Genomic DNA, 14859 nt, shown 5'->3' with positions numbered 1-14859 from the left:
GGCTGAGACAACATCAGATATCTATGTGCACTCTCAAGTTCCCTCTCTCTCTCCAGCTCTCTTTCTCGCCCTCCCTCTCCCTTTCTCCTTCCCTCCTGAGCCTTCTCCAACCAACTGAACCTCTTGGCCCTCAGGTATTATTGATCTACAGGGGTGTTCGGGCTCAAACTGAAGGTGGAATGTCTGTCTGGCCAGGGATCATAATTGCCGTCAAGGATTTCAGCTCTAAAATTCATGCTAGGGCCGACACGCCTCAGAGACGAGACCAGCATAAAGGTGATTACAGATGCACACTGATGGTCCAGAAGTATTATTGCGTGGGAGGAGAGGCTGGGAGTAGACAAGTCACATTTCCTAGTCCGTTATTATACACAGCCATCAATTTGCTAAGTGGATCTCAACTGTGGCTATGGTTGAATCTTTGTAAGCTCATCTCTAGACTATTAGCTCATTGTGGGCAGGGAATGTGTCTGTTTATTGCCCCAAGCACTTAGTACAGTGCTTTGCACACTGTAAGTGCTCAATAAATACAATTGAATGAATATAGCTCCTGAATAATCTTGTAGCAGCCACTGATGAAGTGATGAATCAAAATCATAAATATTTTCATTGTGAATTTTGTTGTTTATGCAGTTGAGTTCCAACTTGACATGTTACCTTGCATGTTGCCCTCTAGACTGTAAGCTCTTTGTGGGCAGTCAGCTATCTACTAACTCCGTTTTATTGTACTCTCCCGAGTGCCTGGTAGAATGCTCTGCACACAGTATGCACTCAGTAAATACCATTGAGTGATTAATGGTTGTGTGGGAGAAACACTGTGGCCTAGAGAAAAGAGCACGGGTTTGGGAGCCAGAGGACCTTAGTTCTAATCCCAGCTCTGCCACTTGTCTGCTTTGTGTCAATCATTCATTCATATTTATTGAGCGCTTACTGTGTGCAGAGCACTGTACTAAGTGCTTGGGAAGTACAATTCAGCAACAAATAGAAACAGTCCCTGCCCACAGCGGGCTCACAGTCCAGAAGGGGACTGATTGTGTCAATCAGTCATATTTTTTGAGCAGTTACTGTAAGTAGAGCACTGTACCAAATGCTTGGGAGATTACAAATTAACAGAGTCAGATGACACCTTCCCTGCCCACACCGAGCATACAATCTAGTGTACTTTTCCATGCCTCAGTTCTTCATCTGTGAATGGGTATGAAATACTGTTCTTCTTCCTACTTGGGCTGGGAGCCCCAAGTGGAACAGAGATTGTGTCTGCACTGATTATCTTATATCTATCCTAGTGCTTAGTACAGGACTTGGCACACAGCACAATAATAAATACCAAAACAAACACCATAGAAATAATTAATATTTAGCATAATTATTTAAAGGGAAAATTTTCAGTACCAACTTTTCATGGTGGCAAAAAATGGGCAGAGCTAAAAGCTAAAAGTGTTTTCAGCCCTGCTTGGAAGCCCTCAAGCTTTGTCAGAGACCTGAGGTGAGCAAATTCAGGATGCCAACTCAAACGGCATGGATCAGGCACCTATAGAGGCAGTAACAGAATCGCTGCAGTGACCACAGTGCCAGCCATGGGAAAATATTCTCTGACTTGGTCAGCAAAACCATCCTGAGCTCAAATTGCATAATCTTCCAGCCAAGAGGAAAAATTCCTCCGGTGTCTTCTGTAACATCCGATATCTGGCTCCAATCACATCCCATACTCAACATCTGTAAAGCCAGCAGTAGTAGCAGAAGCGACATTATCAAGAATTTGTCAAGCACGCACAGGGTACATTCTCTGTAGGAGGCACCAGTGCCTTTTCATGTTATAAAGGAACTTTAAAATTGTGGATCTTTTCCAAACTTCCAGAAAATAGGTTACTGTCAATATTCTCTATTTTACTGCTGAAGACAGTGATGCACAGAGAGGTGCAGTAAGTTGCCTCAAGTCACATAACAAATTAGTGGTGGAGCCAGGATTTAAACGCACAGCCCTTGGCATTTCAGCGTGCTGTTTAGCCAAAGCAACTTCAAATAACAGCAGCAGGGAGTTTGTAGACACTGCTTAAGTGTAAATGGAAGTGCCAGATTGATAACTCCAGGAACTCAAATGTTCTATCTACAGGGCAGTTTCCAGTTTCTTCTCTGCAGATGCCAACTTTTGTTTGTCCCTTGTAGGGAGAGGAATAGAGCAGAATCAATAGAGCAGAATCCCAATGGCTCAGCTTAAACAGCGATTTCTCTGCCAATAACAGCCAATAAGGAAGGAGAAATTGGGGATGGGTTTCCTTGTCAGTGCCATTATGTCTTCCTCAGGGGCCACCGCAGAGCCATTGGACATGAACAGCATTTGGAGGTGGATATCTCAGCCTGGATTCTAACAACTTGATGATGAGTGGGACCACAGGCTAGTTTTCAAATCCCCTAGCCAAGCGGCTGATACCAGCTTTTCTGGAAAGAGCATTTCTGTGGCCATTTATTTTCCCCTGAATTTCAGAGAGGGCATGCTGTGCATCTGTTTTTTGTTTTTTTTCTGTTATTGTGGTTTGTATTTTTTTCAAACTGTTTCCTAATTCTCCATCTGAACCTGAGTTTGGTGTGAAGAGGGTGGAGGCGAGAGATTACTGATTATCTCCACATGAGTTAATAAACTCATGATTTTTCATGTTTTGGAGCTCTAAATTTAGGTTTTTTCTTATTAAGTGGTATATGTTAAGCATTTACTATGTGCCAGGCACTCTACTAAGCACTGGAGTAGATACAAGATAATCGGGTTGGACACAGTCCATGTCCCACATGGAGCTCACAGTATTAATCCCCACTTTACAGATGAGATAATTGAGGCGTAGAGAAGTGAAATGACTTGCCAAGGTCACACAGCAGATGAGCAAGGGAACCAGGATTAGAACCCAGGTCCTTCTGACTCCTTAGGCTTCATTCTGTTCAAGGAGGTAGCAAAAAATTTAGAATGCACTGAAATGCAAATGGTTGCTTTGTAAAGAATGGTGTATCTTATATTCTATGACACCTCTTAAAGGCTCATTTCCAGTCACCTGAAGCATTCTGAAAATTTAGAAGATTCAGAGGGTCCCCTTGGGGCAGATGTTTGTCATTGGCTCTCTGTAAGCCTGCAAGCAACTCTGCAAATTGAGAAGCAGTGTGGCCTAATGGATAGTGGAGAAGCAGCGTGGCTCAGTGGAAAGAGCGCGGGCTTTGGAGTCAGAGGTCATGGGTTCGAATCCCAGCTCTGCCACCTGTAAGCTGTGTGGCTGTGGGCAAGTCACTTCACTTCTCTGTGCCTCAGTTACCTCATCTGGAAAATGGGGATTAAGACTGTGAGCCCCACGTGGGACAACCTGATTCCCCTGTGTCTACCCCAGCGCTTAGAACAGTGCTCTGCATATAGTAAGTGCTTAACAAATACCAACATTACTATTATTATTATTATAGTGCATGGGCCTGGAAGTCAGAGAGACCTGAGTTCTAATCCCCACTCTGCCACTCATCCTCTGTGTAACCTTAGGCAAGTCATATAAATTTACTTTGCCTCAGTTCCCTCATCTGCAAAATGGGGACTAAGACTGTGAGCCCCATGTGGGACATGGACTGTGTCCATCCTGATTAGCTTTATCTTCCCCAGCCTTTATAATAATAATGAGGGTATTTGATAAGCACTTACTATGTGCCGAGGACTGTCACATTGCCTGGCATATAGTAATACTGTAAAGAAAAAAAGTTACTATTTCTGGATGGGCTCAGTTCTGTTCAGTTGAGGAGTAGAATAGATTCCTGCAAAACATCCTGGGATCTGATAATAACCAGGGTTCCCGGGCAGTCCAAAGCAAAGCCACTCCTGCCAGGAGAGAGACCCAGGGTCTGGAAAATCCCAGTACTTCCAGAGCCCAAATTGTAACTCAATCATAATTACAGGGTTGAAGAAATGAGTGGATGGCTAAAACTGGAGACTTAGGGGAGCGATAAAGAGCACAAAGAAGTCAGAGGAGCAGTGAGTAAGTAGTTCTCCTTTATTCACTTATTTATAAGGAATAAGATATTAATAAAGGACCCATCCTTTGAACTGTCAGTTTCTTTATAGGCAAAGGCAGAAGCCCTGATACTACTGGGTCAGAGGGAGATTGAATTCTCCCCAGTTAGTGTCTCAGGGCCTCACTTCATCTGCCTGTCAGCTGACTCACTTTGGCTCCTCCACACTCTATTTCCATGCCCCGTTCCATCTGTGATCAACTGGAAATTTAGTTGTGTGCAGTAATGATCTAAAGATCCTGGGGTTAAGATGGGAGTCAAGGAGAAATTAGGAAGAACCAATCACTTGTATGGGCAAGGGTCATTCGGTCCAGGCAGACTGATGTCAAACTCCCTAAATTCAAACACTTTAGGGACCTTGGATATTATTGCTTTGGGAAGTTTCTGGGAGAGCTTGTTTTTTTCACCCTTAATGTTCTGTTGAAAATCAATTTATTATACCAGCGACAAATAAATCAATGGCTTTGAAACTTCCAGCCTCCCAACTTTTGCTCTTGGCATTTGGAAACGTGCAGATGTTCCATGAGAGATTATTTTTTAATGAGCTGATTGGATTTACAGCCCCATACAGGAACGTCTTGATGGTTTCATCCCCCTCTCTGGCCATCTTGCTAGGCTTATGCTGTGGGTCCCAGAGGACCCTAGTAATTCGAGCAATTGAGTAATGCAGGCAATGCACAGGCAGGAGTATTGAGGGAGAGTAAATAAAAGCAAAGACAAAGTTTTAAACGTCTTGTGGGGTGGATTTCTGAAAAGCTCCAATTCTTGGACAAGCACACTGTGAAAAGATTCTTTACTGAAGCAATAAGGGCTAGCGTAGCCATCACTAACGGGCCTGTAGGGACCAAATGAAGGAGTTAAGATCCTGAGGCAAAACCAAAGGCTATTAGCCACCTAAAAGATAATGAAAAGTCCATGCTTTCAGATAGCCATCAAAGGAAAGGCTTCCTTAAGGAATGGGGGAATCTGAGAGAAAGAGGAGATTAGGATGGGGACATGGACTTCCAAGAGCCTCTCTTGCATTTTTGATGAGTGAGATGGCAGTAGAGGGTGTTTTCTGTTTCCCATTTTACATTGGGCAAACCTTCCTTAAGTCCAGTGTCTTTTCTCTGAATCTAGACCCTAACAGGGGTCCTTGGGATGCAGATGTGTCTTCATTGTTTCCCATTAAGCCACAACTAACCAAGCAAGATCACTGTTTCCCTGAGATATTCTTTGAATGCTGAGACCCAGTAACTGTATTTTAATCTCAGCTTTGCCACTTGTCTGCTGTGTGACATTGGAAGCGCTACTTAACTGCTCTGTGCCATGGTTTCCTCATTAGTAAAATGGGGATTCAATGCCTGTTATCCCTCCTACTTAGACTGCAAAGTTCATGTGGAACAGGGACTGCGTCCAGCCTGATTATCTTGTATCTGCCCCAGTACCACAAACAAATACCACAATCGTTACTAGCTGGGGGTTTATTCCAAGTAGAAGAATTAGAGCTCTCTACCTAGTGCTTTCTCTCATTCCATATTCCGATCCTATGATCCTTTGCTCTTTGATGCTTCTACTGAACTGAGCTGACCATAAAATTCTGATAGAATCATAAATTCCTACAGCTAGAAGGGATTTTCCAAGGTCAACCAGTCCAGCCCCCTGGCCTCCAGTGAAACTATATCAAGTGGCTTCACATCAGCTTTTACTGACCAGACCACATGTTCTTTCTGAGAGCCACTCTAGGCAATTTAAGCCTAAGTTCCTCTTGTTTTGCCCTTGGAAAAAATAAAGATCAGCTGAGCACCACCTTACTAAACACTGAAGGACAGTGTTGCTTCAATTGTATATTGAGGAGCAGATTGTAGTTTTCTAGAAAGTGTGGACTTGAAATAAAAACCACCTCTTATGGTGATTGTCCAGGTAGCTCTTGAGCAGTTACTATGTAAGAAACTCTGTGCTACACCTACAACAAAATAATAATAATAATGGAACTTTTTAAGCACTTACTACGTGCCAAGCACTGGGGTAGATACAAGTTAATCAGGTTGGATACAGTCCCTGGCCCACATGGGGCTTACATTCTAAATGGGAGGGAGTAGGACTTAATCTCCATTTTACAGATGGGGTAACTGAGGTACAAAGAAGTGAAATGACTTGCCCAAAGTCACACAGCAGACATGTAGCAGAGCCAGGATTAGAACCTAGGTCCTCTGTTCCCTCTGCCCATGTTCTTTCTACTAAGACAAGCTGCTCTTCTATTCTAATCAGACATGGGCTCTATCTCAAGCAGGGCTCATAGTAGGATCCAGTAAATAGTCAGAGAGGATGCTGAACTTGAAGAAAGAACTCCACAGTAGCCATTTGCTGGACACACTGGAACAGGAACAAAAGAAAGTAACTGAATCCACTAGAAAAGGTGAGAATAATGAGGATTTGGAATCATCAGAACTGGGCCAGAGACCAAAGACTGAGACTGCCCATAGTCAGCCTGTGTTCCTGACCAAAACCAGGTGCCAAGCTAAACTGTAAGCTCCTTGTGGGCAGGGATCATGTCTACCAACTCTGATGAATTGTACTCTCCCAACCACTTAATACAGTGCCCTGCACACAGTAAACACTCAATAAATACCACTGACTGATTGTAAAGGACCTGGGGGCCATCAGACACCAGCCAGCAGCCAGCCAGATTCAGCTTTGGGCCACGCCTCATGTTGGGCAGAACTGGGGTGTTTCCTACATCCATGCAATCCCTGAGCTTGCAGTTCTCCCCTAACCCTCCACACCTTACACCACCTCCAACAAAGTCTGCTGTGTGATCTGGGGCAAGTCACTTCTCTTCTCTGTGCCTCAGTTACCACATCTGTAAAATGGTAATGAATACTGTGAGCTTCATATGGGACATGAACTGTGTCCAACCTGATTGGCTTGTATCTATCCCAGCTCTTGATACAGTGCCTGGCACATAATAAGCACTTAATAAATGCCATTAAAAAAACCCAGCAACGACAACAAAAAAAACTCTACTCCCAAACTCCCATTCATACCAAAGTCTTCAGATCCAGGCCCAATCACCACCACAGCCTTGGGAAGCAAGATTCTGGCCAGTGCCTCTATTAACCCTTCTCATTCATCTGCAGGACATGAGGAGAGTACCACGCATGCAAATGTTCAGGGCCTTTGCTACATGAGATATTCCAAAGACAGCAATTCCTGCAGCCTAGGAATATTATTTTTTTCCTACTGCACCCCATACTGAGGTTTGAACAAAGCAGACGCCAAAACACGACTACTCAATAAAACATGGACCACACTTGCTGGGAACTTTGAATTATGTGCCCCTGCTAATGAGTAGTGCGCAGCAGGTAAATGCTCTATTTGGATTTTTTTTCTTAATCCTTTGATTTGTTTTTGCAGACAGCAGAGGCATAACTGCAAGTACTTAGCTGGAAAGCCAGAAGTACTTAACAGCAAAGGTGCTGCAACACCTCTAGGGCAAAGAAAATGGGTGAAAAATCATTTTCAATAAAATCCAAACTGAATTTTTAAACACTTATTCAGACAAAGCTCAGTAGTATGTTCCTTGTTTTGCAATGGAGAGAGAGAGCCCATTGTGAGAGAACTATAGCTTTGTCTCTTTTGTTTGTATTTACAGTTGTATTTGTCCTGGAGGGTATTGGCTATTCCTCTTTCTACTCTGCCACTCTTCCCAGTGCCCAGAAAAGTGTCTTTCCCACAGTAATAATAATAATAATAATAATGATGATAAATGTGGTATTTGTGAAGCATTTACTATATGCCAAACTCTGTATTAGTCACTCAGGTAGATACAGAATAATCAGGTCGGTCACAGTGACTTCCCTCATAGGGCTCCCAATCTAAGTAGGAGGAAACAGTTATCTAATTCCCACTTTACAGATGAGCAAACTGAGGCCGAGACATTAAGTGACTTTTTCAAAGTCACCCAGCAGACAAGAGGTAGAGGCAGCATTATAAGTCAAATCCTCTGACTCCCAGGTCAGCTGGTAATCAGTAAACTGGTAATCAGCCCCTAAATATTTGAGATTTGACTGCATGCAACTTCATCCCCTGAAAGTCAGCTGCTGATGGCAAACTCCAGTGCTTTCTCACAAGCTCGGCACACAGCAAGCACTCAGTAAAACCCTTGACTGACTGATTGAAGACCAGCAGATAGGATGGCCATTTGCTGGATTTCTAACCGGAAAGTGCAGCTTTCATCTGATCTGTCCCCTAGCCCATATGATGGACACAGCACCTTCATTTCTGGTATTTTTTTTTTATTTTTAGGGCCTGTTCTCCCTCTGCCACAATTCCTGACACCAACTTCCCTGTTTGGAAGCAGCATCTCTGTTCAGGAGAACTGGGAGGGGAAGACCATGGCTCTGGAGCAAAATGGAGGTAACAGGGCTCACAAGTCCCTTTGGGAAGACACTCTAGATTCAGACTGGATTCTGCCAAGTCATAAAGTTATACTGAGTGCCTGGTGTCTGATAGGCACAATGCTGTCACAGACTATCCTACTAGTAGGCTTCTTTCAGTGTTAGATTTGTAATGTAAAAGTTGTGTGGAAAGTGGAAAGAGCCTACAAGTGGGGTTTTAGATATAAACAAAAACTATGGGGCTGTCTGTCTATAATAATAATAATAATAATGGTATTTGTTAATCACTTACTATGTGCCAAGCACTGTTCTAAGCACTGGGATAGATACAAAGTAATCAGGTTGTCCCACATGGGACTCACAGTCTTAATTCCCATTTCACAGATGAGGTAACTGAGGCACAGAGATGTAAGTGACTTGCCCAAAGTCACACAGCTGATAAATGGCAGAGTTGGGCTTAGAACCCATGACCTCTGTCTCCTTAGCCCATGCTCTTTCCACTAAGCCATGCCAGAAAGCACATTCCCCAAGCTCCACCCCACACACCCAAACATCCAGTTAAATTTGAGATCCCATTCTGCCCAGAGGGAAGTATCACTGTAGTATTGGTCAACTTGGCCACTGACCAGGTTGGTTTAAAGAAGCAGGAACTTCTCTTTGATCTCTTCCAAGAAAAGTGATTAATTTGATTTCCCAAGATGAGACTTCTCACCTCCGGTCCTGAACAGCCCTCCCACAAACAGCCGTTTGGTTTTATGGCAGCCTCTTGCCCGAACCCCCCCCCTCTCAGGACTGCACCTGGAGAGTTTCCAGTACTCCACCAGTCTCGGCTACGGGAGGGAGAGTCAAGCAGAGGCCTACCCATTCCATTCCTAACTTGGGCAATGGCTGGCGAGTGGAAGGCAATCTGCTACCAATCAAAACTTATCTGTGCTGGGCACAGAGGCATGGGAGAGAGTTGAGAGTGGAAACTCAAGTTTACTCCACTCATTTACTTCCAAATTTATATGAAGGAAACTCTATGGATACACTACCAGAACGATTACAGCTGAAGGTGGGGCATTCTGAGAAAGATGTGTCCATGGAGTTGCTACAGGTCAAAGATGACTCGATGGCATAAGGCAAGACATGGCCTGAACAGGAGCTGGAAGCAAGGCATTGTGACTGGAACAAAAGACTGAATCCTTTGCCTGAGTTAAGGCTGCCTTTAGCCCCCGGCTTCTTTCTCAATCAATCAGTGGTATTTATTGAACACTTTTTGTGTGCAGAGCACTGTACTTAAGTGTTTCTTTCCTGTACTAAGTGCTTCTTTCCCTCTGCAAGCAGTCATTCTGGGGACGGAGAAGACAAATCGCATTAGTCTCACACAAGGGCAAATACTTCTCAGTTCCCTCATCTGTAAATTGGCGATTGAGACTATGAGCCCCTTGTGGGACAGGGACTGTGTCCAACCCAATTTGCTAGTATCTACCCCAGAGCTTAGTACAGTGCCTGGAACATAGTAAACGCTTAACAAATGGCATTATTATTATTATTATTATTAGAAGAGAGAACAGGTTTGGAATCCCCATTTTGTAGATGAGGGAACTGGGGCACAGAGAAGTTAGGTGACTTGCCCAGGGTCACACAGCAAACAAATGGACAAGAGCATGTCATCCATCTAGCCCTCCCTCCCTTGAAAGTTTCTAAGCCACTGCTGGCAGATTTTTACCCTATTCTCTAAGTCCCCTGGAAGGAGAATCTTCAACCTCCTGGATAACCCACCAAGTATTCAATAACCTGAGCAAAAACTTCTTTCCATGTAGGCGGAATTCATCTTGCTGCAATTTCAAGCTAATTCCATCTCCTAGTAGCCAGCAGAAATGAAAGAGTGCAAGTAGCAATATTTAAACTAATAATAATAATAATTGCAGTATCTGTTAAGTCCTTACTATGTGCCAGGCACTGAACTAAGTGCTGGGGTGGCTTAATGGAAAGAGCACGGTCTGGGGAGTCAGAGGTCATGGGTTCTAATGCCGGCTCCACCACTTATCAGCAAGTCACTTTGGGCAAGTCACTTAACTTCTCGGTGCTTCAGTTACCTCATCTGTAAAAGGGGGATTAAGACTGTGAGCCCCATGTGGGACACCTTGCTTACCTTGTGTCTACCCTAGGGTTTAGAACAGTGCTTGGCACATAGTAAGCACTTAATGAATACCATTATTATTATACATGCAAATCTGGTTGGACACAGCCCCTGTCCCTCATGGGGCTCACAGTCTCAATCACTATTTTACAGACGAGGTAACTCAGGCACAGAGAAATGAAGTGAGTTGACCAAGGTCACTCAGCAGGAAGGGGGAGAGCTGGGGTTAGAACCCATTACCTTCTGACTGCCAGACCCGAGCTCTATTTGCTACACCATGCTGCTTGAACTCAATTCTTTCATGCAGGTTCTTGGTCCTGGAACCTCAGGACTGAGACCTCACCGCTGTTCTATTTGGGAGACTCTATCATCATCATCAGCACTGTCACCACCCTCTCTATTCTCCAGGATCGCAATTCTGTTAGTGGGCCTCTTTCAGTCTTCTCTTCTTCAAAGCAAATAATTCTAGTTTCTTCAGACTTTACTCCCAAAATGAGCTCGAGATCCTGGCCAGATGAAAGCCTGAAGCAGCTTTTATAGAGAATGACAATCTGAAAGCGGGAATAACTTGGAAAATAGATTCTAATCTAAATAAATGACAATGCAAATTTTCCGTGAGATTGTCGAGGGAAGGGAAAAATCAAATCTTCCTACTTTATTGCTTTGGCAAGCCATGAGCTATGTTGGGGAGAGAGAGGGGCTGGAGAGACTATTTTATTAGCAGGAGGGGTAAGTGACTCTCCTTCGGCTAGGATTTCTGGTGAAATGCAATCAAACCCATTACTTCTACCAGCCATGTGTCAGCGCATCTGCTGCAGGAGAGGAGCCAGGGATGAGGCAGTGCAAGGCCGATCTGTTAGGCTGGGAGAAATGATATTAGCAAGATGACATTTCAAGCATTAGAGAGGACAATACACTCGACAGGAGAAACTAATAGAAAGGGGAAGAGGACTAAACGTCTCACTGAATGGTTCTGAGTCCATTATCATGCACTGAGAATTTTGATGGATCAGGGCCAGGGAGGGAAGAGGGGAGGATGGGTTTGTTCAAACCAAAAGGTTCTACTTAAAGCAAGAATCAAGATGTTATTTAGTCCAGATCCCTACTCTTGGGCAGATCAACAACTCACCTCTAGATTGTAAGCTCGTCGTGGGCAGGGAAAGTGTCTAGTAACTCTGTTCCACTGTACGCTCCCAAATAATAACATCGATTGATGGGCTGTCAGGTTCTTTTCGAGTAAATCCCACTGGGCAATGCCATATTTACTCACGTAGATATTGCTCTCTTTCTTCTGGGTTTTAAACTCAAAATGAGAGGGACCAATCTATGAGTGTCCAGAGTCTAAAGTCCTATATGATAATTGTGGTACTTTCATTCATTCATTCAATAGTATTTATTGAGCGCTTACTATGTGCAGAGCACTGTACTAAGCGCTTGGGATGAACAAATCGGCAACAGATAGAGACAGTCCCTGCCGTTTGACGGGCTTACAGTCTAATCGGGGGAGACGGACAGACAAGAACAATGGCAATAAATAGAGTCAAGGGGAAGAACATCTCGTAAAAACAATGGCGACTAAATAGAATCAAGGCGATGTACAATTCATTAACAAAATAAATAGGGTAACGAAAATATATACAGTTGAGCGGACGAGTACAGTGCTGTGGGGATGGGAAGGGAGAGGTGGAGGAGCAGAGGGAAAAGGGGAAAAAGAGGGTTAAGCTGCGGAGAGGTAAAGGGGGGATGGCAGAGGGAGTAGAGGGAGAAGAGGAGCTCAGTCTGGGAACGCCTCTTGGAGGAGGTGAGTTTTAAGTAGGGTTTTGAAGAGGGAAAGAGAATCAGTTTGGCGGAGGTGAGGAGGGAGGGCGTTCCAGGACCGCGGGAGGACGTGACCCGGGGGTCGACGGCGGGATAGGCGAGACCGAGGGACGGTGAGGAGGTGGGCGGCAGAGGAGCGGAGCGTGCGGGGTGGGCGGTAGAAAGAGAGAAGGGAGGAGAGGTAGGAAGGGGCAAGGTGATGGAGAGCCTTGAAGCCTAGAGTGAGGAGTTTTTGTTTGGAGCGGAGGTTGATAGGCAACCACTGGAGTTGTTTAAGAAGGGGAGTGACATGCCCAGATCGTTTCTGCAGGAAGATGAGCCGGGCAGCGGAGTGAAGAATAGACCGGAGCGGGGCGAGAGAGGAGGAAGGGAGGTCAGAGAGAAGGCCGACACGGTAGTCTAGCCGGGATATAACGAGAGCCCGTAACAATAAGGTAGCCGTTTGGGTGGAGAGGAAAGGGTGGATCTTGGCGATATTGTAGAGGTGAAACCGGCAGGTCTTGGTAACGGATAGGATGTGTGGGGTGAACGAGAGAGACGAGTCAAGGATGACACCGAGATTGCGGGCCCGAGAGACGGGAAGGATGGTCGTGCCATCCACGGTGATAGAGAAGTCTGGGAGAGGACCGGGTTTGGGAGGGAAGATGAGGAGCTCAGTCTTGCTCATGTTGAGTTTTAGGTGGCGGGCCGACATCCAGGTGGAGGCAGGAGGAGATGCGAGCCTGAAGGGAGGGGGAGAGGACAGGGGCGGAGATGTAGATCTGCGTGTCATCTGCGTAGAGATGGTAGTCAAAGCCGTGAGAGCGAATGAGTTCACCGAGGGAGTGAGTGTAAATGGAGAACAGAAGAGGGCCAAGAACTGACCCTTGAGGAACTCCAACAGTTAAAGGAGTTACTTGTTAAACAAGTTACTTGTTAAACAAGTTACTTGTTAAGCGCTTACTGTGTGCCAGACACTGTTCTAAGTACTGGCGTGGATATGAGCAAATTGGGATGGACGCAGTCCCTGTCCCTTGTGGGACTCACTAAAGTCCCAATCCCCATTTTACAGATAAGGTAACTGAGGCACAGAGAAGTGAAGTGACTTTCCCACAGCCACACAGCAGACAATAGCAGGGCGGGGATTAGAACCCATGGCCTTCTGTTTCCCAGGCCAGTGCTCTATCCACTATTCCATGCTACTTCCCATTACATTTTCACATAGAGAAATGTGGTGAAACAATTCACTGGTGGTTCCCGCTCAGGGAGGAAATAATAATAATAATGATAATAATGATGGTATTTGTTAAGTGCTTACTATGTGCCAAGCACTGTTCTAAGTGCTGGGGTAGATACAAGCTTAACAGGTTGTCATACGTGAGGCTCACATCTTAATCCCCATGTTACAGATGTGGTAACTGAGGCACAGAGTATATAATGCAGAATACATAGGTTCACAGTGTTCAGTGTCGAGTGACTTTTTGGCCTAGTGGATAGAGCATGGGCCTAGGACCAGAAGGACCTGGGTTCTAATCCCAGCTCTGCTACATATCAGCTGTGTGACCTTGAGCAAATCACTTCACTTCTCTTTGTCTCAGTTACCTCATCTGTAAAATGAGGATTAAGACAGTGAGCCCCATCTGGGACATGGATTGTGTCCATCCTGATTACTTTGTATTTACCCCAGTACTTAAAACAGTGCTCAGCACATAGTAAGCGCTTACCAAATACCATAAAAAGGTGGTCCTGATAAACATCTCCAGGAGCTAGCATGTAAACTGTTTGAGGGCAAGGATCATATTGACCAACTCTATTGCACTGTGCTCTCCTGAGAACTTAGTACTGTCCTCTGCATGCAGTAAGTGCTCAATAAATACCAGTCATTGATTGATTAATTAAACCGAGGGCTCATTACTCACTAGCCTTAATTTAGAAGGTGATATTTCTGGATACCTGTCCTATAACCAGAAAATTTTAATCTCAATAATAGATTACTGTATATACCTTGACAAATTGCTATTACATGAAAATACCAGATTAATCTGGGAAATAAATGAAATAATAATTAGTTTTCAATATTTATGTTGAAAATGCTAGGTTTGCCTAGCACCTTTTCTCCAAAGAGCTCAATGTGCCATCTCATAATGGTCTTTTCCCTTGGAAACAAGGAGCTGTAGGGAATGTCTTTGTTTTACCAAGGGAAGGGAAAACAGAGCCCACAGAGTTTAAGTGACTTGCCTAAGGAATCATAAATCACAAATTAGTCACAAATAAGAAACAAGGGAACTGTTAAAAGAATGGAAAATGACTATTATAAAATCATTGACTCCAGGGAATGGAGTCAAGGGGTCATTTATTTCACATACACGCCCCCCCACCCCACCCCTACTTGCACTGACACCACCCTAAACATCCCAGATGAAAATCTTCTCCATGAAGATCTCTTAAGGCAGAGAAACACAGCTGCCCATTCTGATGGAAAATAGCATGGACTGGGGGATAGACCACTGGCCTGGTAGTCAGAAG

The 14859-nt window shown here is 44.5% G+C and overlaps 1 non-coding gene across 1 annotated transcript; it reads left to right on the top strand.

The window, feature by feature from the left end:
• The first annotated feature begins 9191 nt into the window (after window positions 1–9191).
• Window positions 9192–9329, top strand: LOC114806983. Its single transcript, XR_003755036.1, has one exon. It is a non-coding gene; the product is annotated as a small nucleolar RNA SNORA7 (small nucleolar RNA).
• Window positions 9330–14859: the final 5530 nt, after the last annotated feature.

Source organism: Ornithorhynchus anatinus, chromosome X1 (assembly GCF_004115215.2).
Source record: "Ornithorhynchus anatinus isolate Pmale09 chromosome X1, mOrnAna1.pri.v4, whole genome shotgun sequence".
Taxonomy (NCBI): domain Eukaryota; kingdom Metazoa; phylum Chordata; class Mammalia; order Monotremata; family Ornithorhynchidae; genus Ornithorhynchus; species Ornithorhynchus anatinus.
This window is presented reverse-complemented; position numbering and strand designations above follow the sequence as displayed.